Source organism: Triturus cristatus, chromosome 5_1 (assembly GCF_964204655.1).
Source record: "Triturus cristatus chromosome 5_1, aTriCri1.1, whole genome shotgun sequence".
In the NCBI taxonomy this organism is placed as follows: domain Eukaryota; kingdom Metazoa; phylum Chordata; class Amphibia; order Caudata; family Salamandridae; genus Triturus; species Triturus cristatus.
The window spans coordinates 461,372,352-461,394,840 of record NC_140587.1 but is presented as its reverse complement, the minus strand read 5'-3'; positions in this window follow the sequence as shown (position 1 = coordinate 461,394,840).

Sequence of the window (22,489 nt, the reverse complement as noted above, 5' to 3'; positions counted from 1 at the left end):
TCCTTTGGCAAAGTAATAGTGAGTATCCTGTGTTTATCCACAGGAATAGTATGCGGAAAAACGGCTTCTAATTGATCAAATTTTTCTGCAAGCCAATAAGGAAATTCATCCCTATTTTGGGAGCGCTTGCCGACAACCGCATTAACCATAACTGGACTGATGACCACCGCGAGATGGTCAGTCGCGTGGCCCGCAACCACAGGTGCCCCCACCTGTACATTGCGAGACACGTACTGCACTAACGCCCTATGGACCGTAATCAGGGCTGTGTGTAGCACACGTAACTCCGCCACCGCCACCGTCATGTAGCGTGGATGGGGAGTATAACCGGCCAGCACCGGCCATGTGGCCCCTGCAATAGACAATGGGCCCATTCTCGCCGGTGCCACCGCATGGGGAAGGGCGCCATTAAACCAAATAGTATGCTGCCAGGCAGTGAGAGGAATTTCAAGTGTTCGATAAGGGGCATAGGCTGCAGGCATTGCTGTGGCAGTATAATCGTGGAACAAATTGTCAGTTGCGTCCACTGCATCGAGCGTCACCCAAGAGTAAAACAACTCATATGGGAATGCCGCATCAGCACCTACCACAAAAATAACAGCCAACCCGTCGTCAGGAACCCCATAGACCCTCAAATGTGCGGTCAGGGGAACCCGACTATGAGCGGCAATGTTGATCGCCATCGGAACACACAGAAGAACAACAACAAGCTTTACTGTAGCACCGGGGTTCAAAAAAAGAAAACCTTTTTAATTATCAAGCTTGAAAGAACCTTTAGTCGAAACCTAGGTAGGTTAAGCCGTCACTCCCGTTGTTCAGAAACTAGAGTGAGGGCGTTGTGGACTAATAAAAGCACTACTAAGGCATTTCAGATCTAAAGGCCCCACATTGGGCGCCATGTTGCAGGGATCCTGCTTATGCACAGAACTATGCGCAGGAAACCAGGACCTCAGAGAATTGTGGTGTACCGGAAACTCCCCTCAGACCCAAGAACCCCTATCCGACTAGCTTAGTGTCACATTCGTTATCCGAGATTTAGCTCGGCGGTCCCAATGTATAGACAACCCAGAACAAGCGACTTAGATACTCTCAGGAGTGGTGGGAATCCAAAATACCCGTTGGTAGCTATATATCAGTCTACAACAGAATAACAAAGACACGGTAAAGTTTAAAGAGTTTATTTTATAAACCTCGCGTCCTAAGATGCAGTACTTTGGGTAACACAAGCAGACAAATGGTTAAGATCAGAACCATCAGCATTGTTACAATACCATAGAAAATGAAAGGAGCAATCATAATAATAATGACAGTGGAAAGCGACCACCCTCCTTTCTCTAGCAACTAAGAAGTTATTATTAGGCTAATAGAAGGTCTCTTAGGCTTGCATGGGGGACCCCATACCTTATAGATCAGCTTAGTGGAATCACATCACAAGATCAGCTAGGCTCTCCCCTGCAACAGCTCTTCGTTTCGAATGCTCCAGAAAACATGCTGCTCTGCAATATTAAAGGACTAGTCTTTCAGGTATTGGCAGCTATATGTATGTTATGGCTAAGAAGTGCTACGATCAACCTGAACACAACAACCTGCACCGTCTAGTGACCCAGACTTGTTCTTTACACGGTGTACAGACCAAGGTCACTACTCACTGTTAAGGATGTTAAACAACAGACGGTTCTCATGTGAAGCAAAGTCGAGTCAGCAGTTTCTCGAATGAATAACATATAACAACAGTGTCGTGTGCAAAAGCAGCAGAAGCGGCACGCTGGTTTTCTAACAGCCGACGAGGTTATGCTAACTTAGCGTTGTACATAGGGAGTGATTAACCCATACTACAGTAATATGCACAGGGCAGTGTTGTGTAACATAACTAGTCTCTAAAGTTGTAATATAAAATATGTGCTGGGGAGTGTAACGTTGCATATGCACTGTGACAAAGATATGGATCCCAGATTGTAGTATGTATGGCATAGCGCTGTGCGTTATAACATACACATCGAGGAAGGCACGTTAGATGGGGCAATATAACCCGTGCGAAGGCAAGTGTGGCATGACATATTCACGGGGTGGTATTACAGTGCACACGGGCTAGAGAGTGTCATAGCAAACGCACTAACTGGTGGAATACAACACAGAGGTGTGAGGCAATCGGTGGGCACTGGTGGGTGTAATACAGCATTGGGCTCAGCCAGGAGTACGCTGTGACTCTCAAGTGAGGTTCGTCTCCTTTCCAGAGAGTAAAATAAAAAGTATTACACATCCGGCGGTGGATGTTTCTTTTATTAACCGTGAGGGGGGTTTCTTGCATAGTTTGGTCTCATTTTTATCGAATCCCCTTTGAATGGCTTGGTGTGCGTGTATATTAAATGTGCCCGTCAATAGCTACCCATGTTTGTATAAATAAACGACAAGGGTGTCTACTTGGAGAGTACCCACCGGCGGGGGTGCCGGGATTAGGCACGGTAGGGCGTCAGACACGTCAGAGTTTCACTAGCGGTTTAAATACATCCATGTGGATTTATTCTATGCATAGTCGCCTTTTAATGAATATCACGCAAATCGTCATGGTGATAGGTACATACGGTTTGTCCAGCATGTCCTAGGTGTTTCTATAAATATATATACTTTTAAAATAATAAAAAACAAAGGCCGGCCCCGGGGGATGGGGTCCCCGGAGCCATAAGTGGCCTGAGGAGGGGGGCAACGCAGCCCCCTCCTAAAGAATTTAAATTAAAAAAAGGCCATGACCCGGGGGTTGGGGTCCCCGGGGCCGATTAAGGCCTTGGGAGGGCCAAATTAATTTTTTTCAACAAAATAAATTAGGTTGCAGGCCCTGGGAGATGGGGTCCCCAGGGCCAGTAAATTAGAAAAAGAAGGGGGGCCACACAGCCCTCCTTCTTAAAAAAATAAAATAAATAAAAGACCGACATCGCACTGGAGGCCACGCCCCCTCCTTGCAGCACTCTGCAAACGCGCCTCCTGGCCAGTTGTAAGTTGGGGAATTAATTCCCCTTCATTACTGAGTGTCCCTGAGGGCCAACTAGCCCAACAGGTATCTTCAGTGTGCGCCAGGGAGCTGCGTTGCAGACAGGTGTTCTGAGGCCACGCCCCTTTTTACACCTCTATGCAACGCAGCTCTGTGGCACTTACTGGAGGTACCTAGTGGGCTAGTTAGACCCTAGGGACCCTTAGGATTCAAGGGGACTTAATCTCTCAAATTAGAACGGCCACAGGGCGCGTTTACACAGTGGTGAAGGGAGGGGACGGGGCCTGAGGTGACGTGTGCAAACACGCCCTGTGGCGCGTTTTAAGTTGGGGAAATAATTCCCTTTCAATCCTGAGGGACCCTGGGGGCCAACTAGCCCACCAGGTGCTTCCAGTAAGTGCCACTGCTCTGCGTTGCAGAGAGGTGGTGCAGGCCGTGCCCCTTTTTACACCTCTCTGCATTGGCGCTTACTGGACGTACCTAGTGGGCTATTTTGCCCCTAGGGATCCCCAGGATTTAAGGGGACTTAATCTCCCAACTTAAAAAATGGCCACAGGGCATGTTTACACAGTGGGGAAGGAAGGGGACGGGGCCTGAGGTGACGTGTGCAAACACGCCCTATGGCACGTTTTAAGTTGGGGAAATAATTCCCCTTCAATCCTGAGGGCCCCTGGGGGCTAACTAGCCCACCAGGTGCTTCCAGTAAGCACCACTGAGCTGCGTTGCAGAGAGGTGGTCCAGGCCGTGCCACTTTTTACACCTCTCTGCAACGCAGCTCTGTGGCGCATACTGGAGGTACCTAGTGGGCTAGTTGGACGCTAGGGACCCTCAGGATTCAAATGAACTTAATCACCCAACTAAAAACGGCAACAGGGCGTGTTTACACAGTGGTGAAGGGAGGGGACGGGGCCGGAGTTAACGTGTGCAAACAAGCCCTGTGGCGCGTTTTAAGTTGGGGAAATAATTCCCCTTCAATCCTGAGGGACCCTGGGGGCCAACTAGCCCACCATGTGCTTCCAGTAAGCACCACTCCGCTGCGTTGCAGAGAGGTGGTTTAGGCCATGCCCCTTTTTACATCTCTCTGCAACGCAGCTCTGTGGCGCTTACTGGAGGTACCTAGTGGTCTAGTTGGACCTTGGGACCCTCAGGATTCAAGGGGACTTAATCTTCCAACTTAAAACGGCCACAGGGCGTGTTTACACAGTGGGGAAGTGAGGGGACGGGGCCTGAGGTGACATGTGCAAACACGCCCTGTGGCGCGTTTTAAGAGGTAGTTTTAATCCCCTGCCCTATTATATACTAGGGGCTTACAGAGGAGGTCATGCTGATCACAGGGGGACCCCAACGCATAGTGTTCCCTAGTGTATGTAGGTGTTTTCACTGTATTCTGAGTGTCCTTTAACATAGCACTGGCTCTAGGACTGGTTAGTCAGACTCAGTTACCACCAGTATCCGTCTGAAAAAGTTGAGGGTACAGGATGATTTTGCTACAAAGCTTCTTTCTGCTCTTCTGTTTGTTCTTTCTGCACGTTATCCTTCTTCCTGCACTTTTCTTCGTCTTTGAGGACTTCTGTTGCTTCTTTCTGCATTTCTTTTTTTTCTTTCTGTGCGTTTTTTCTTCTTTCTTCACATGTCCTATCTCTGTAGGCATAGTTAGAAATTAGCATTTAAAAAACCTTTGAAATTCACTGAAAAAACCATAGGTTTCAGGCACGTTATAGTTAGGAATTAGCATTTAAAAAACCTTAGAAATTCACTGAAAAAACCATAGGTTTCAGGGGCGTTATAGTTAGCTGGACTTTTCACTCGTACAAAACCATTGAAATTCCCCCGTTATAGTTAGTTCAGCTAACTATAACTCGCGCGCCCGCAATGCACTGCTGATGACATCACATATTACATCACTCATGACATGGTCAGTGACATCACTCATGACATCACTGATGATATCTCAAATGACATCACTAATGACATCACTGATGACATCATCCTTGTGATAGAGTGGCAGACCTCCTCTTCCCCTCATATAACCTTTGATACACACATTCAAAAATAGAAACTACAATGTTCAAAACAATGGACATACCAATACCAGTTACAACAACCTATTCAGTAATTCTAAGATCCACATACACATCCACTCATTCACCAACAGTCCTATACAGTCACTCATACATGTACTCACTCATCATATGTACTCACACACCTATACATCCCGTTACACAACACCACTCATCCATAGAGTTACTCACACACATAGTCACTCATGCTAATAAAGAATCAAACATCCATTTACTTGCATATACAGTTATACACACACCACCACACTTACTTCTACAGAAACTTACACATACTTAGTCTTTTAAACAATCACTTATAGAAACACATACTTATTCATACAGGAACTCTTTCAATCTCTCACTCTCACATATACTCACTTATATACACCAATAGTCACAAATACTAGTTTAACACATATGTAGTTACTCATAAAGACACTATTGAGACAGTCTATCACTCACTAACACACCCATGCACACACTCATCCACCCATACAGTCCTGCACACATGCTGTCTTCAACACATACAAACAGTGAGTCACTCATTCATGCACCTATGCACTACGTAATACCCCCCACCGAACCATACAGACACTTAGACACTCATACTGATACTCAAAAAACCAACTAGTAACCTATATAGACACTCATGTAGCTACTCACCAACCCATGCAGCCACTTATACACAAAGTGAGAGACTGATACAGATATTTACACATTTAAACATTACTCACTAAGCCAAGTATTCACTAAGATACACTTAATCAGTCAGTTATACAATCAATTTTTCAAAACAAATCATCCATTTAGACACTTATATACCCATTTTTTCTTCCATCGACCTTGAGATATACATATATAAAACATATGTAATTTTCAGAAAAACACACATTCACTGGATGATGTCATCAGTGATGTCATTTGAGATGACATCAGTGATGTCATGAGTGATGTCACTGACCATGTCATGAGTGATGTAATATGTGACGTCATCAGCAGTGCATTGCGGGCGCGCGAGTTATAGTTAGCTGAACTAACTATAACGGGGGAATTTCAATGGTTTTGCACGAGTGAAAAGTCCAGCTAACTATAATGCCCCTGAAACCTATGGTTTTTTCAGTGAATTTCTAAGGTTTTTTAAATGCTAATTCCTAACTATAACGTGCCTGAAACCTATGTTTTTTTCAGTGAATATATATACACATCAGATGATTACTTTGGATGTGCACCTCAACTCACTCCTACATCACAAAGAAAACACCTCAAATGATCAAAGCCACTGGCCAAAAATCACAATGGCAATAGCCAAAACTCAATACATCACCTGGTGCAAACACCGCATCTCACCCACTCATGACTGGGGAATATAAAGCAGCCAGGGTTTGAGATCCTCAGCAACCAGGGTTCCACTCTGAGGTAGACGTGTCTGCCCCCACTCAGATTCCAAACTCCCTGTTTCTAAGTCCACAACCCTCAGCTTTAAATGCACTAGAATGTTCGAGAAAGACCTCCCCCCGGGCTAGAGGAATCTTACCAGAACTGGCCCGGTTCCAAGCAAGCATTCCCATGGCAGGAAGGAGTTCTCACGTCCCCTTCTCCAAATCGCGCATGTTCCAGTCTTTATCTTGACGAAGCTCACACAGCTTTTCAGAGTACATAAACAAAAAACAATCCTTGGACGTGAATAACCCAAACAACTTGCAAGCACTGCTGTGCACGCAGAAAAGCTGAAGCAAGGCAAAGTGAGAAAAGAAGATGATATGCGGCCATGTCAAAGCCAATAGTAAGAAATTCATAATTCTCATCAATGTACAACACAATGCACAATTGTGCACAACTGCTTATAGATTCACACACTTCATCTCTCAACAACGAGCACATGTGTGCATCACTGCCCACAACACTGCACTTCGAGACCAAAAGGTACATTCCACAACTCTCTCTTTCGCTTTCACGCTTTCAAATGCACATCCCACACGTTCTATTCTTGGCAAGGCTGTCCTACTCCGTGACAGCTCCCACTGGAAGACTGCAAGATTACAAGAAAGAGAAGCAAGGCATATGCAGGACCGTCGTACATCCAGGGTAGGATGAAATAACACACTAAAGTCAGTTAAAATAATGGTAGTCATAGGTCACCACTGGGTGTCACAAGAGTGCCTCTAGCTCTACATTCCACCCCATGACCTTTTACTATCATCACCTACATATATTAAAAACTTAACTTCTTAACAGAAAGCACAACTATGATTGAAGAACTACATTTCTTAACTGAAAGCACAACTATGATTGAAAAACTGCATTTCTTAACTGAAAACACAACTATGATTGAAGAACTGCATTTCTTAACTGAAAGCACAACTATGATTGAAACACACAATAAAACAGTGGAATCATAAAGGCATGTAATAATCATTTCAAAGCATGTAGAAATAGATCATGCATATCTGGATACTCAGCAGGAATAAATGTTTGGTGGATACACAAAATAAATGATTCAAATAGAATCAAGCAAATGAACTCAGTAATTCTCCTAATGTCTCAAATGGCTAATACTGGAACTTCTACTGTTGAAGCAGCCAAACTTATATATTTTGTGCTAAAACATAAAGGCAACATCATCATCTTCTTTTTATCTTAAACTCACAAAAAAATCTTTGTTGTTCTTTTTCTTTTTAAACAAACAGTCCTTCTGTGTGAAAGATACACAGCCTTCTTGCATTTAAAATGATAACTGTGCTCATTGTACTTCATGTTTATGATATCAGTTCATCAGTCTTGGCAGGTCTGTCTGGTTTTTTCAGCCACAGGATATCAGCTTGCACCGTCTGGTGATCACTCCAGGGGTACAAAGAAACAGACAGGGACATCAGGCACACCAAAACGTCGCAGTATGATGACCTGGAAAAGAAACAAGCATCACTCTTCTTTCAAAAAGGTTTTTTCAAAAAGCGCACATTTTCCTTTCTCTGTTTTAAGTTTGAAGCCACAATATTATCATTCCTTTCTGCACAGTTCTCTGTTGGCTCTGGTCAATTATCTGAGAATTCTACCCACACTTTAGCCTCTGAATTCTTGGTATTAGGATGAAACTCTATTTTTCCCTGCACAGTAAGAAGGGCTAGGGCAGCCTCCTGCCTGACTATTTTTCCACTCACTGCTGAATACGTGCTCCCTTTATCAATTGGCAGAAGCCCAAGACAATCCATCTGCTCTGTCAGCTCTGGTAATTTTCCTTTCTTCAACTCGCCCCTCACCTTCCGTGAGACTGGTCTGGCTTGTGCATACTGACACATAAGAATCACAGTTCTAGGTAAATCTAGGGGGATATGTATCCCCTCATTCTCTGCCCACCTGTTTGTATGGTCTTTCTCTCCTAGGTGCTCATATTTAGTCATGTACACCAAATCTGAATCGTGTGTCACCACCTCTGTCTCCTAGATTTTAGCCTTTTCATCTGTAAGGGAATTAAATATTATGTTATGCACAGTAGCTGTGCTTTGCAGTACAATCTGCTACTTCACTGGGGAATCCTGTGTCTCAAACTCCACCCCTGGACTTTCTATTGGGACCTGCACAAACTGTTCATGCAAAACTGAAGTTTCTGTCTGTATATGCCATTTAATAGCAGTTGCCTCCTCCCATTGGCAAACCACATTATGTCTTATTGTCTTCTGCCCAGTGTCTTTCAATGTGCAAAAGCTCAAAAGCATCTGTATTTGTCTAGCATTTAAAAAATGTCAGTACACAACTTTAAAAGCATACTTTTCTTTCCCTGTGTTTGACAAGAACTAAAAATAGCACACTGCTCCTGAACTGGCACACCAAATTCACTGTTTCCTTTCTGAATTGACCATATTTTAAAAACATTCTGCACAGTCTGTTGTGCAGATTCAAAAGCACATTGCTGCATTTCTTTTTTCAAGACAGCGTCTTTCCATGTAGAGCAAAATTCATCATTCACTGACATGTCTGACTTATACCTGCAACCAGCGATCGCTAATTCTAAGAGACTGGTCTGTTTATTTTCCTGCACATTCACATTTTCTCGGTTCAAATTCATTTCTGGCTGAGGAACGTCCTCAAAAGAATTAATGAAGACCTCTTGTGAAGCCTGTAGATTAACTGGCAACATTTCTAAGTTCACATTTTTCACATATGACTCATCCTGGCTATCAGAATAGCTGGTCTAAACAAATGGCTTCAGAGCTTGGTACATGTTTAACTCTTTTTTCAAAGGCTTGTTTTCAAACTGAGCATCAGCAAACTCTTGTCTCAGCTCACTACATTCTTTTTCTAAATGTTCAAATTTTTGATACATCCTAAACAATGCATTCAAAATGACACCACTGTTTCTGTCAAAAATACCAAGTTGTTTTCCCTCTTCAAATAACTCAGTTGGCATCTGGGACTCTGCAACTGAAAACATAGGCATTTTAGAGAGCATTTTCCCCTTTTAATTTTCTTATCATATCCTGACGACTACGCCAAGATGTCTTGATTGCGCCTATCAGATAATCTCAACACCCGGTGCAGCAAAATACTTAAACGCAAAAAAGAAAACACTTTTAGAAAAGGGTTTTATTTTACAAAATGCAAGGACTCTCTTTTTAGAATAAGGCTTGGGGTTTTATTTCACACAATGCTCTCTAACATATCGTACACCTTCTAGTACAGCCCAAAGTCATTTCACCCTGCACCCCTCACCATACAAGTGAGAAAGGGCCTCTATCTAGAGGGAAAGGTATGCACTAATATGAGGAGTATATTCCTTAGTGAAGCAAAACCTAACATGGCAGAAAAAAAGGTAACAGAGGCTTTTTCTCAGAAACAGCGAAAGATTAGTTTCAATCATGAGTCAAAATGGTGCCTGAACAGAGAATGGCTCAGCGAAAGCTAACTTACATTAGGCACTGCATAAGCAATTTTGGGTCTAGTCTAACAGACCCTCCTTTAAGCATGAGCTAAAACATTTTCAACTGGAGTAGTATCTTGGTTGCGCCTATCAGATAAGCTCAACACCCGGTGCAGCAGAAGACTTTAACACAAAACAAACAACACCTTTAGAAAAGGGTTTTATTTTACAAAATGCAAGGACTTTCTCTTTTTAGAATAAGGCTTGGGGTTTTATTTTACACAATGCCCTCTAACAGAAAGGCTTTTCCAGATGCCAAATGCACAAGATTCAAATACACAAAAATATATGTATCTACTTACGGCGGGTGATGCAGACCTGTTTCAAGATGCCTGGTCTCTAGTAAAAGAACAAGAGGAAGGAATAAAAATGAAGGAACAAGGGCAATTGGGAGACAGAGGTACTTTTGAAACCCCTTTTAAACCGAAATCAGTCTTCCAGCCCATCATGTTACATGATAATTTGGAAGTCTACCATGAACTGGTGACTCAAGATTTGAAAAAATTGTATATTTCCTCCATTAAGACTTATCGTAGCAGAAATAGACAAAACCTTGGTTATCAGAAACTTATGAAGAAACTTGAATCTGATACCAGTATAATTGTGAGACAGGCGGATAAGGGGGGCAACGTAGTCCTATGGCCAAGCCAATTATCTATGGAAGAAGCGAGATCACAATTAGATGATATAGCATGTTATCGGAAGAGTAACATCAATGTGGTAAAAGCGGCATGGCAAGAACAATATCTTAAACTCCTTGCTTGGAAAAGTGGAGGATTATTGATGGAAGCTGAATATCGATTTTTAAAGAAGGAATATCCAGTCATCCCTTCTTTTTATCTTATTCCAAAAGTACACAAGAGCACTATAACTCCACCAGGCAGACCGATAATCTCAGCTATAAACAGTAAAATGGAAAATACCTCCAAATACATTGACTTTTTCCTGCAAGAGTGGGTTCGGAGCTTAACCTCGTATGTACAAGACACTTCTGATTTCCTACGCAAAATCGATCAAGTAACGTGGGGTGAAGACATGTTTTTAATGACTTTAGATGTGACATCACTTTACACTTTGATAAGGCACTGTGATGGCCTAAAGGCAATAGAACATTACTTGAATTTGAGACCAATGAATTGCGTAGCCCACAACAAAATGCTAATGTCAATGGTATCTACATGTTTAGAACAGAATTTTTTCCTGTTTGACAATCTGGTTTACCAACAGATTAGAGGTGTTGCGATGGGGGCCTGCTTCTCCCCTAGCAACGCATGTTTACACATGGGGCTGTGGGAGGAGCAGGTCCTGATGGGTGATCACTTGGCAACTATGAAAGAACATGCATTGATTTACCTGAGATATATTGACGACTTGTTTTTTATTTGGAGGGGCACGGAGCAAAGTGCACAGGATTTCGTAAATTTGCTTAACACCAATTGTTTAAATCTTCAGTTTACGTCCCCGATTAGTAAGCAAACAGTCTGCTTCTTAGATGTTGAGGTATTTGTTTACAACAATACATTAGCTACTAACCTTTATAGGAAGTCGACTGCGGGCAATACTATTCTGCATGCTTCTAGCCATCATCCTCGGCACCTTATACGTAGCATCCCACATGGAAAGATGCTCCGCATTAGGCGAATTTGCAGTTCGGATTTTGAATGCGACATTGCCCAGGAGGCAAGTAAAAATCGATTTCTCGCCAGGGGCTATTCACCTGGTGTGATTGATCAGGCTATCAAAAAAACAAGGCTTCTCTCTAGAACAAAAACCTTGCTCCCGAAAGTGAAACACAATACTATATTGGATGTGGCCCCCACTTTTCAATCTAGGATCATCCTTACGTTCAGTAAACAACATCAAGAACTAAGGAAGATTTTTAATCGCAACTGGAATTTGATCCAGGGTGACCCAATAATTGGGGGCGCTGTAACTAGCAAACCGGCTCTAACATTTAGAAAAGCATTCTCTATGAGTGATTGTTTAGTGAGGAGTAGCCCTGAATCAGTTTCCACAGCCACCTGGATGGCCCAAGTAAAAGGTTTTAGAAAATGCCCCAGCTGCAAAGCATGTAAATTTGGCTGCAGCAAAACCCATTTTTTAAGTCCGTTCAAATCCAAACCTATTGAGATAAACAAAAGATTAACTTGCAAAACCGAATTTGCCATATATGTGCTGGAGTGTCCTTGTGGGCTTAAATATGTGGGCAGCACTAAACTGCCGGCTCACAAAAGGATACTGCAGCACATCAGGGCCATCTCGAATAAAGATCAGGCCTACCCCGTGGCCAGACATTTTGAACAGATGCACAATGGCAATCCTAGCTTCCTTCAGTATTATGTCATTGATACAGTGTTGCCAATGAAATGGGGGGGGGAATCGAGAGGCCAATCTTCGCTTGTTGGAAACTAGATATATCTTGGAACTGGATACAAAAAATCCAGTGGGTTTGAATTCGAGTGAGGACTTTCACACTTGTTTATAGCTTTCTAGACTTGAGACACATTTTTTGGAGGTTTCACAATGTGGGTTCACATTGCAATCCTATAAGGAACATGGAGGCTTTAGTTTTTTAGATTACAACATTAATTTAGGTTAGGAGTTCCTTTTTCCCTAAGAAAGCATATAGAAAGTAAGTTTTCTTATGTCTTTCTGGGTTTCAAAACAAAACATAAATACCATAATTTACATTAAAAAAAGCAATACAAGCAGGTAGAATGTAGAACAAGAAACATAACATAAATAACATGAATAAATAAAAAATAGAATAATAAAAATTGGAAAAAAGTAGAACACACTCCAATCTAGATTAGAATAACATGCGGATAATTTTTTAGATGAACATTTCAGCCATACTCTTTGTGTGGGAATGCAAATGAGAGATGGAGGACAGAGTTTCTGTCTCCATAGTCATTAGGTGTTTTTTATGAATAAACAAATGTTTGCACTATTTACGCCTAATGAGTTTTAGCGGCTATTTTGGTAAACACTTTTAGGATGTGATATTACTAGCGCAGCATACATCAGCCCATTGGGGCAACATTGAATGGATGGACAAATTGAATTTAGACCAACTTAGAATGTACTGTATCGAGGTAACCCAATTTATGGAGCCAATAAAATGCACAATCCAATATTAATTCATGTTCAAAACTATGTACATTTGGCTCATTTTAGCACTGATGTGGTATTTAATAGACATTGATGTTTTTATGTATTTAAAGGGAGATTAACATTTATTTTAACATGAGTATTTATATATTTATATATTTATTCAAATATTTATATAGTTACTGATGAACAAAGGAGATAAAATTTTTGAATTGTGCATGGTACCTCTTCGAAATGGTGGGATGAAGATTTTAAAGCGGAACTTTTCGCTGTCTATCGATTTGTGTTGATGATGTCATTTCCTGCTGTGTTGCCCTTTAAATGCTGCTTATTCCCACAGCAATGCGTCATGTGATCAAGGCCCGAGTGGGGGTCGAAACGCGTCATGACGGACAGGCTCGACAAATATTCAATAAAGTAAAACTGGATTGGCACTGATTTCTGGGTCCGCTCTCCGTCTTTTTCTACCCGTGGGAGGCAGAAACATAAGGCGAATTTACGTTTATATATATATATATATATATATATATATATATATATATATATATATATATTCACTGAAGAACCATAGGTTTCAGGGGCGTTATAGTTAGCTGGACTTTTCACTCGTAAAAAAACATTAAAATTCCCTCGTTATAGTTAGTTCAGCTAACTATAACTCGCGCGCCCGCAATGCACTGCTGATGACGTCACATATTACATCACCCATGACATGGTCAGTGACATCACTCATGACATCACTCATGACATCTCAAATGATATCACTGATGACATCATCCAGTGAATGTGTGTTTTTCTGAAAATTACATATGTTTTATATATGTATATCTCAAGGTCGATGGAAGAATAAATGGGTATATAAGTGTCTAAATGGATGATTTGTTTTTGAAAAATTGATTGTATAACTGTCTGATTAAGTGTATCTTAGTGAATACATGGCTTAGTGAGTGATGTTTAAATATGTAAATATCTGTATCAGTCGCTCACTTTGTGTATAAGTGGCTGCATGGGTTGGTGAGTAGCTACATGAGTGTCTATATAGGTTATTAGTTGGTTTTTTGAGTATCAGTATGAGTGTCTGAGTGTCTATATGGTTCGGTGGGGGTATTACGTAGTGCATAGGTGCATGAATGAGTGACTCACTGTTTGTATGTGTTGAAGACAGCATGTGTGCAGGACTGTATGGGTGGATGAGTGTGTGCATGGGTGTTAGTGAGTGAATGACTGTCTCAATAGTGTCTTTATGAGTAACTACATATGTTTTAAACTAGTATATGTGACTATTGGTGTATATAAGTGAGTATATGTGAGAGTGAGAGATTGAAAGAGTTCCTGTATGAATAAGTATGTGTTTCTATAAGTGATTGTTTAAAAGACTAAGTATGTGTAAGTTTCTGTAGAAGTAAGTGTGGTGGTGTGTGTATAACTGTATATGCAAGTAAATGGATGTTTGATTCTTTATTAGCATGAGTGACTATGTGTGTGAGTAACTCTATGGATGAGTGGCGTTGTGTAACAGGATGTATAGGTGTATGAGTACATATGATGAATAAGTACATGTATGAGTGACTGTATAGGACTGTTGGTGAATGAGTGGATGTGTATGTGGATCTTAGAATTACTGAATAGGTTGTTGTAACTGATATTGGTATGTCCATTGTTTTGAACATTTTAGTTTCTATTTTTGAATGTGTGTATCAAAGGTTATATTAGGGGGAGAGGAGGTCTGCCACTCTATCACAAGGATGATATCATCAGTGATGTCATTTGAGATGTCATCAGTGATGTCATGAGTGATGTCACTGACCATGTCATGAGTGATGTAATATGTGATGTCATCAGCAGTGCATTGCGGGCGCGCGAGTTATAGTTAGCTGAACTAACTATAACGGGGGAATTTCAATGGTTTTGTAAGAGTGAAAAGTCCAGCTAACTATAACGCCCCTGAAACCTATGGTTTTTTCAGTGAATTTCTATGGTTTTTTAAATGCTAATTCCTAACTATAACGTGCCTGAAACCTATGGTTTTTTCAGTGAATTTCAAAGGTTTTTTAAATGCTAATTTCTAACTATGCCTACAAAGATAGGACATGTGAAGAAAGAAGAAAAAACGCACAGAAAGAAAAAAAAGAAATGCAGAAAGAAGCAACAGAAGTGCTCAAAGACGAAGAAAAGTGCAGGAGGAAGGATAACGTGCAGAAAGAACAAACAGAAGAGCAGAAAGAAGCCTTGTAGCAAAATCATCCTGTACCCTCAACTTTTTCAGACGGATACTGGTGGTAACTGAGTCTGACTAACCAGTCCTAGAGCCAGTGCTATGTTAAAAGACACTCAGAATACAGTGAAAACACCTACATACACTAGGGAACACTATGCGTTGGGGTACCCCTGTGATCAGCATGACCTCCTCTGTAAGCCCCTAGTATATAATACGGCAGGGGATTAAAACTACTACCTCTTAAAACGCGCCACAGGGCGTGTTTGCACACGTCACCTCAGGTCCCGTCCCCTCACTTCCCCACTGTGTAAACATGCCCTGTAGCCGTTGTAAGTTGGAAGATTAAGTCCCCTTGAATCCTGAGGGTCCCTAGGGGCCAACTGGACCACTAGGTACCTCCAGTAAGTGCCACAGAGCTGCGTTGCAGAGAGGTGTAAAAAGTGGCACGGCCTGGACCACCTCTCTGCACCGCAGCTCAGTGACGCTTACTGGAAGCACCTGGTGGGCTAGTTAGCCCCCAGGGGCCCTCAGGATTGAAGGGGAATTATTTCCCCAACTTAAAACGCGCCATAGGGTGTGTTTGCACACGTCACCTCAGGCCCCGTCCCCTCCCTTCCCCACTGTGTAAACACGCCCTGTGGCCGTTTTTTAAATTGGGAGATTAAGTCCCCTTGAATCCTGAGGATCCCTAGGGGCAAAATAGCCTACTAGGTACGTCCAGTAAGCGCCATTGCAGAGAGGTGTAAAAAGGGTCACGGCCTGCACCACCTCTCTGCAACGCAGAGCAGTGGCGCTTACTGGAAGCACGTGGTGGGCTAGTTGGCCCCCAGGGTCCCTCAGGATTGAAAGGGAATTATTTCCCCAACTTAAAACGCGCCACAGGGCGTGTTTGAACACGTCACCTCAGGCTCCATCCCCTCCCTTCACCACTGTGTAAACGCGCCCTGTGGCCGTTCTAAGTTGAGAGATTGAGTCCCCTTGAATCCTAAGGGTCCCTAGGGTCAAACTAGTCCACTAGGTACCTCCAGTAAGCGCCACAGAGCTGCGTTGCATAGAGGTGTAAAAAGGGGCGTGGCCTCAGAACACCTGTCTGCAACGCAGCTCCCTGGTGCATACTGGAGATACCTGTTGGGCTAGTTGGCCCTCAGGGACCCTCAGTATTGAAGGGGAATTTATTCCCCAACTTACAACTGGCCAGGGGGCGCGTTTGCAGAGTGCTGCAAGGAGGGGGCGTGGCCTCCGGCGCGATGCCGGTCTTTTATTTATTTTATTTTTTAAAGAAGGAGGGCTGTGTGGCCCCCCTTCTTTTTCTAATTTACTTGCCCTGGGGATCCCATCCCCCAGGGCCTGCACCCTCATTTTTTTGTTGAAAAAAATTAATTTGCCCTCCCAAGGCCTTAATCGGCCCCGGGGACCCCAACCCCCGGGTCATGGCCTTTTTTTAAAAAAATTCTTTAGGAGGGGGCTGCGTTGCCCCCCTCCTCAGGCCACTTATGGCCCCGGGGACCCCATCCTTCCGGGCCGGCCTTTGTTTTTTATTATTTAAAAAAAATATATATTTATAGAAACACCTAGGACATGCTGGAAAAACTTATGTACCTATCACCATGATGATTTGCGTGATATTCATTAAAAGTGCATAGAATGAATCCACATGGAATGTATTTACACCGCTAGTGAAGCTCTGACTGGTCTGACGCCCTACCGGGCCTAATCCCGGCGCCCCCGCTGGTGGGTACTCTCCAAGTAGACACCCTTGTCGTTTATTTATACAAACATGGGTAGCTATTGATGGGCACATTTAATATACACGCACACCAAGCCATTCAAAGGGAATTCGACAAAAATTCGACCAAACTATGCAAGAAACCCCCCTCACGGTTAATAAAACACACGTCCACCGCCGGATGTGTAATACCTTTTATTTTACTCTCTGGAAAGGAGACGAACCTCACTTGAGAGTCACAGCGTGCTCCTGGCTGAGCCCAATGCTGTGTTACACCCACCAGTGCCCGCCAAGTGCCTCACACCTCTGTTTTGTATCCACCAGCTAGTGCATATGCTATGACACTCTCTAGCCCATGTGCACTGTAACACCATCCCGTGAATATGTCATGCCACACTTGCCTTCGCACGGGTTATATTGCCCCATCTAACGTGCCTTCCTCGATGCCTATGTTATAACGCACAGCGCTATGCCATGCATATTACAATCTGGGATCCATATCTTTGTCCCAGTGCAAATGCAACGTTACACTCCCCAGCACATATTTTATATTACAACTTTAGAGACTAGTTAGGTTACACAACACTGCCCTGTGCATATTACACTCCAAGACGCATATCGCATAGCACACGCTAGTGCCTGTGCTATCTTGCGCTCTCCAATGAATCTGTCATTGCGCACAATGTATTGCATATTATATTTCACGCCCCGGTTCATCTTATATCACACCTTTTGGTGCATAGTTTATACCATATACTATGTCTAGTTTTCAATCGTGCTCTCAGGACTATGTTCTATATAACACTGCGTCCACCTACCCTTTTCATGGGCATTACATTTTGCGATGGGTGTGGGGGGTCAGGGGGTGTTTCTGCCAAGTGAGCCCAAAGTCACAGTCACAAACGTCCTCTTCTTCCTGAATAAAAGTGAGATTATGCTGCATACTTGTTCATATTTTAAGTAGTTCGCACGGACACACATTTTAAAAACAATAAAGTTCCTAATACCCACCTTCTCTGAACAGTTAGCTTGCTGCCCCATTCACCTCCTCCCTATCCTCTGTTGTCTGAATCCATGGACTAGCCTCCTCCCTCCTGCCATGCATGGTCTGATGTGCTGCCACTGCCCTCCATTTAGCATGATGTACCAGTCCACTCCTCCTGCCCTCCATTGCCCAATTCTATGGCCCATCATTGACCTCCTGCTTAGCCTCTGTGCTTAGCTTGCTGCCCCTATTCTCCTTCCCCCTGCCCTCTGATGTCTTTGTGCATGCCCCTGCTCCATCCTTTTTGCCCACCATGTTCCATGGACCTGCCACTCATATCTACTGTGAGTGTTCTGTTGAGCTGCTACTCCCCTCCCACCTGCCTAGCATTGTCAGATGACTGTAACCTGTCCCTGCCACCTCCACCCTGCCTGTCCACATGCCATGCCCCTATCCCCTTCCTCCTGTCCTCCATGGTCCATTTTACTGCCACACCCTTCTGCCCTCCCTGGTCTGTTGTGCTGCAACCGCTCCTCCTGCCTGCCCCGCGCGGTCTGTTGTGAAGCCCCATCCCCTGAACTCTCTGGTCTGTGCCCAGGTCCTGACCCTCCCTTCTATCCTCCATGGTCCTTTGTGCATGCCCCTGCACCCTCCTTCTTGCCCATCATAGCCATTGTGCTGCCATTAACCCTCCCGCTTGCCATGCATGGTCTTCTGTGTTGCCATGGCCCCTCCCACCTTCACTGTGTGGTCAGCTAGCTGCCCCCGACCCCCTCCCACCTTCCCTGCATGGTCTGTGTGTATGCCATCATAGTCTCATTGTTGCTCTTCATGGTGTGTCTTGTTTCTAGCGCCCATCCTGCCTGACCTCCATGGTCATCTTGCTGCTCCTGCCCTGCCCCCATGCCCCCAGTCCTCTGTTTCCATGTGCAGACCCCTATTCCCTCCCTCCTGGCTTGTCTGTTCCATTGTAATGCCCCTGATCCGTCCCTCCTAGCCTTTATGGTCTGTTATGCTGCAGCTTTCTCTCCTGTCTGTCCATTATGGTCAGCTAGCTACCATTGCCTCTTTCCCCTCTGTTCTCTGTTTTCCATGTGCATGGTCCTGTCCCCTCCCTATTGCTTTCTATGGATTGTTGTGCTGCACTCCCGTACGGCATGCGCTGTGTGGTGTATTGTGCTGCTGCAAACCCTGATGCCTGCCCTGTAGGGTCAGTTTGGTGCACCTCTCCATGTCCCTCCTGTCCTCTGTTATCCGAGTCCATGTCCCTACCCCAATTCCTCCTGTCTACCATGATCCAATGTACCATACTTGCGAACATTTTGAACTTGGTAAGAGGGAGATTTTGGAAAAAAACTGGGGTATTTTTTTTTCCCCTTTGAGTTACATTGAAAAAGAGGAGATTGTAGACAGGAGACAGATCAAATAAAGCCCATTTGTGCTTAGAAACATTGAACGTTTCCTGGCTGAAATGGGTTTGTTGGCATGTATGGTTGTACTATCACTGCCTCTTCCTTCTGCCCACAATGGTCTATTATATTGCCACAGCCTCTCTTGCCAGTCCTGTATTGTTGGTTTGTTTCCCCTGCCCCCCCTTTCCACTGCCCTCCATAGTCTGTTGTGCTGCCACTGCCCTTCCTGCCCAGTGTGGTCAAATTGTTGCATCTGCACTCTCCTACCTGCCTTCAATTTTCAGAGTCCGTGCCCCTGGCTTCTGCCTCTCAACAGTATCCCAATGAGCAACTAGATTGCTAACCTTCTATATTTATTACAAAAATGTGGAACGCCTGACGTCATATTGATGTAATCAAAACATTAATACCTAGAGTATTTTCTTTAGAAATTACATATATGAGAGGGTCTTATTTGCATCCAAATTATGGTTAGTGCTCTAAAAAACTAAAATGAGGACATATTTTCTGAGTTTTCAAATAGCGACACAGAACTTTTAAATTATTTGTAATCTTTATGTTTTTTTATCCAGTTGACCACTTGATTAAATGTTGCAACTAGGGGAGAGGATGTGGTGTTACTTCCAGAGCTGCAGACTTTGCAACTGGGGAACCAGGTTGGAGTTTCTACTTCAGCTCTACATTCTGTGATTCTGGTCAAATCACTTAATCTCCCCATGTCTACAACCAAAATGAATTTGATCTTGTGTGATGTAACCAATGCTCATGTAAAGCACTCCAATACCTGATAAGTCTGCACTATATAAAACTGCAAATACACAAAAAATAAGTGTTTTGCACACTTCTGTCATTGGGCTACATGTGGGCTACATCTGGTTGATATTTGTGGTGCATTTGGGCTCTTTTGTCTCTGGTGGCCATCTTGGGAGATTTATTTGTTATGAAGTTTCCTAATTTCCTCATTTACTGCAGTCTCCTCAGTAGGAAATGCTTTCAGTTTTTTACTTTGATTCCATCAAGAAGGTATTCAGATATGTCACACATTTGCCATAAATTCTGAATATTAGCACTCTAGTTGCTCATTAGATCACTATAGTAAAGCTACTGCTCACCACGGAAGTCTGCTGCTGGTATTAAAAGTGCATGTTTCAGTCTGCATATCAGAAATTTTTAATGAAATAAAAGAGGATTTGAGAAGTCACTCAAAATGTGCCCTAATTTTTCTTTCTTCAGCACTAATCATAATTTCTATGGCAAAATGAACCCCCTCATTGTGTTCCTTTTTAAATTAAATGTTTTAAGTGTTACCAGTTTATTCCAATCAAGATGGCTTCAGGTGTGCCATACTTTTGTCATAAGTAAGACAGTAAGCGCTCTAGTTGTTCTTAAGAACACTCTGGGACATTCTGTCATTGGGCTATACTTGAGCTACATCTGGGTGATGTTTGGGCTCTTTTGTCTCTGGTGGCCATCTTGGGAGATTTATTTGTTATGAAGTTTCCTAATTTCCTCATTTACTGCAGTCTCCTCAGTGGGAATACTTTCAGTTTTTTATTTTGGTTCCATCAAGAAGGCATTCAGATGAGTCACACATTTGCCATAAATTCTGAATGTTAGCACTCTAGTTGCTCATTAGATCACTGAAGTAAAACTACTGCTCACCAGGGAAGTCTGCTGCTGGTATTCAAAGTGCATGTTTCAGTCTGCATGTCAGAATTTTTTTATGAAATAGAAGAGGATTTGAGAAGTCTAAATGTGCCCTAATTTTTCTTTCTGCAGAACTAATCATAATTTCTATGGCAAAATGAACCCTCTCATTTTGTTCCTTTGTAAATTAAATGTTTTAAGTGTTATCACTTTATTCCAATACAGATGGCTTCAGGTGTGCCATACTTTTGTCATAAGTAAGACTGTTAGCGCTCTAGTTGTTCGTTAGAACGCTCTGGGACATTCTGTCATTGGGCCATACTTGGGCTACATCTGGGTGACATTTGGGCTACATTTGGGCTCTTTTGTCTCTGGTGGCCATCTTGGGAGATTTATTTGTTAAGAAGTTTCCTAATTTCCTCATTTACTACAGTCTCCTCAGTAGGAAATACTTTCAGTTTTTTACTTTGATTCCATCAAGAAGGCATTCAGATGTGTCACACATTTGCCATAAATTCAGAATGTTAGCACTCTAGTTGCTTATTAGATCACTGTAGTAAAGCTGCTGCTCACCAGGGAAGTCTGCTGCTGGTATTGAAAGTGCATGTTTCAGTCTGCATGTCAGAATTTTTTAATGAAATAGAAGAGGATTTGAGAAGTCATTCAAAATGTGCCCTAATTTTTCTTTCTGCAGCACTAATCATACTTTCTATGGCAAAATGAACCCCCTCATTTTGTTCCTTTTTAAATTAAATATTTTAAGAGTTACCACTTTTTTCCAACCAAGATGGCTTCAGGTGTGCCATACGTTTGTCATAAGTAGGACTGTTAGCGCTCTAGTTGTTCTTTAGAACACTCTGGGAAGCTGCAGTAGAACACAAAGGAATCAACTGACAGTCTCTGCCCTTGTTGGATGTACATGTTTTACTGAGAATGTCAGACTTCATTCTCACATGACTGAGAAAGATAATGTGAATTTACAGAAAATATGCTCTCAGTTTAGCTTATAGATCACCTTCCAAACCTCTTTGGGAAAAGCATGAGAAAATAGTTTTCTTTCAAACATGATTCATGATATCACAGCAGAAGGCTTTTTCACATGGTAAAATCACCTTAGAACACACCACAATTCCTAAAATGAGTATGGTACCATCAACAAATGATTTATAATGTAACTAAAGTCTTAAAACCTTCTATTAACTGCAATGCTTTTTAATGAGGTGCTATCATGTATATTGGTCCCAAGATGGCTGCCAACACTTCTTGGATGAAGTGCTGACAGCCAATCAGATCTCACGATGAGATGTGTGGTTAGGCTCCGCCCAGATATATATGTGATTTTACTTTTGATTTTCTCAGGAACTACTGAATGGATTTACACCATTTAAGCAAAAGGCACGAGTCTGAACTGAGGACTACCTCTTTGCCA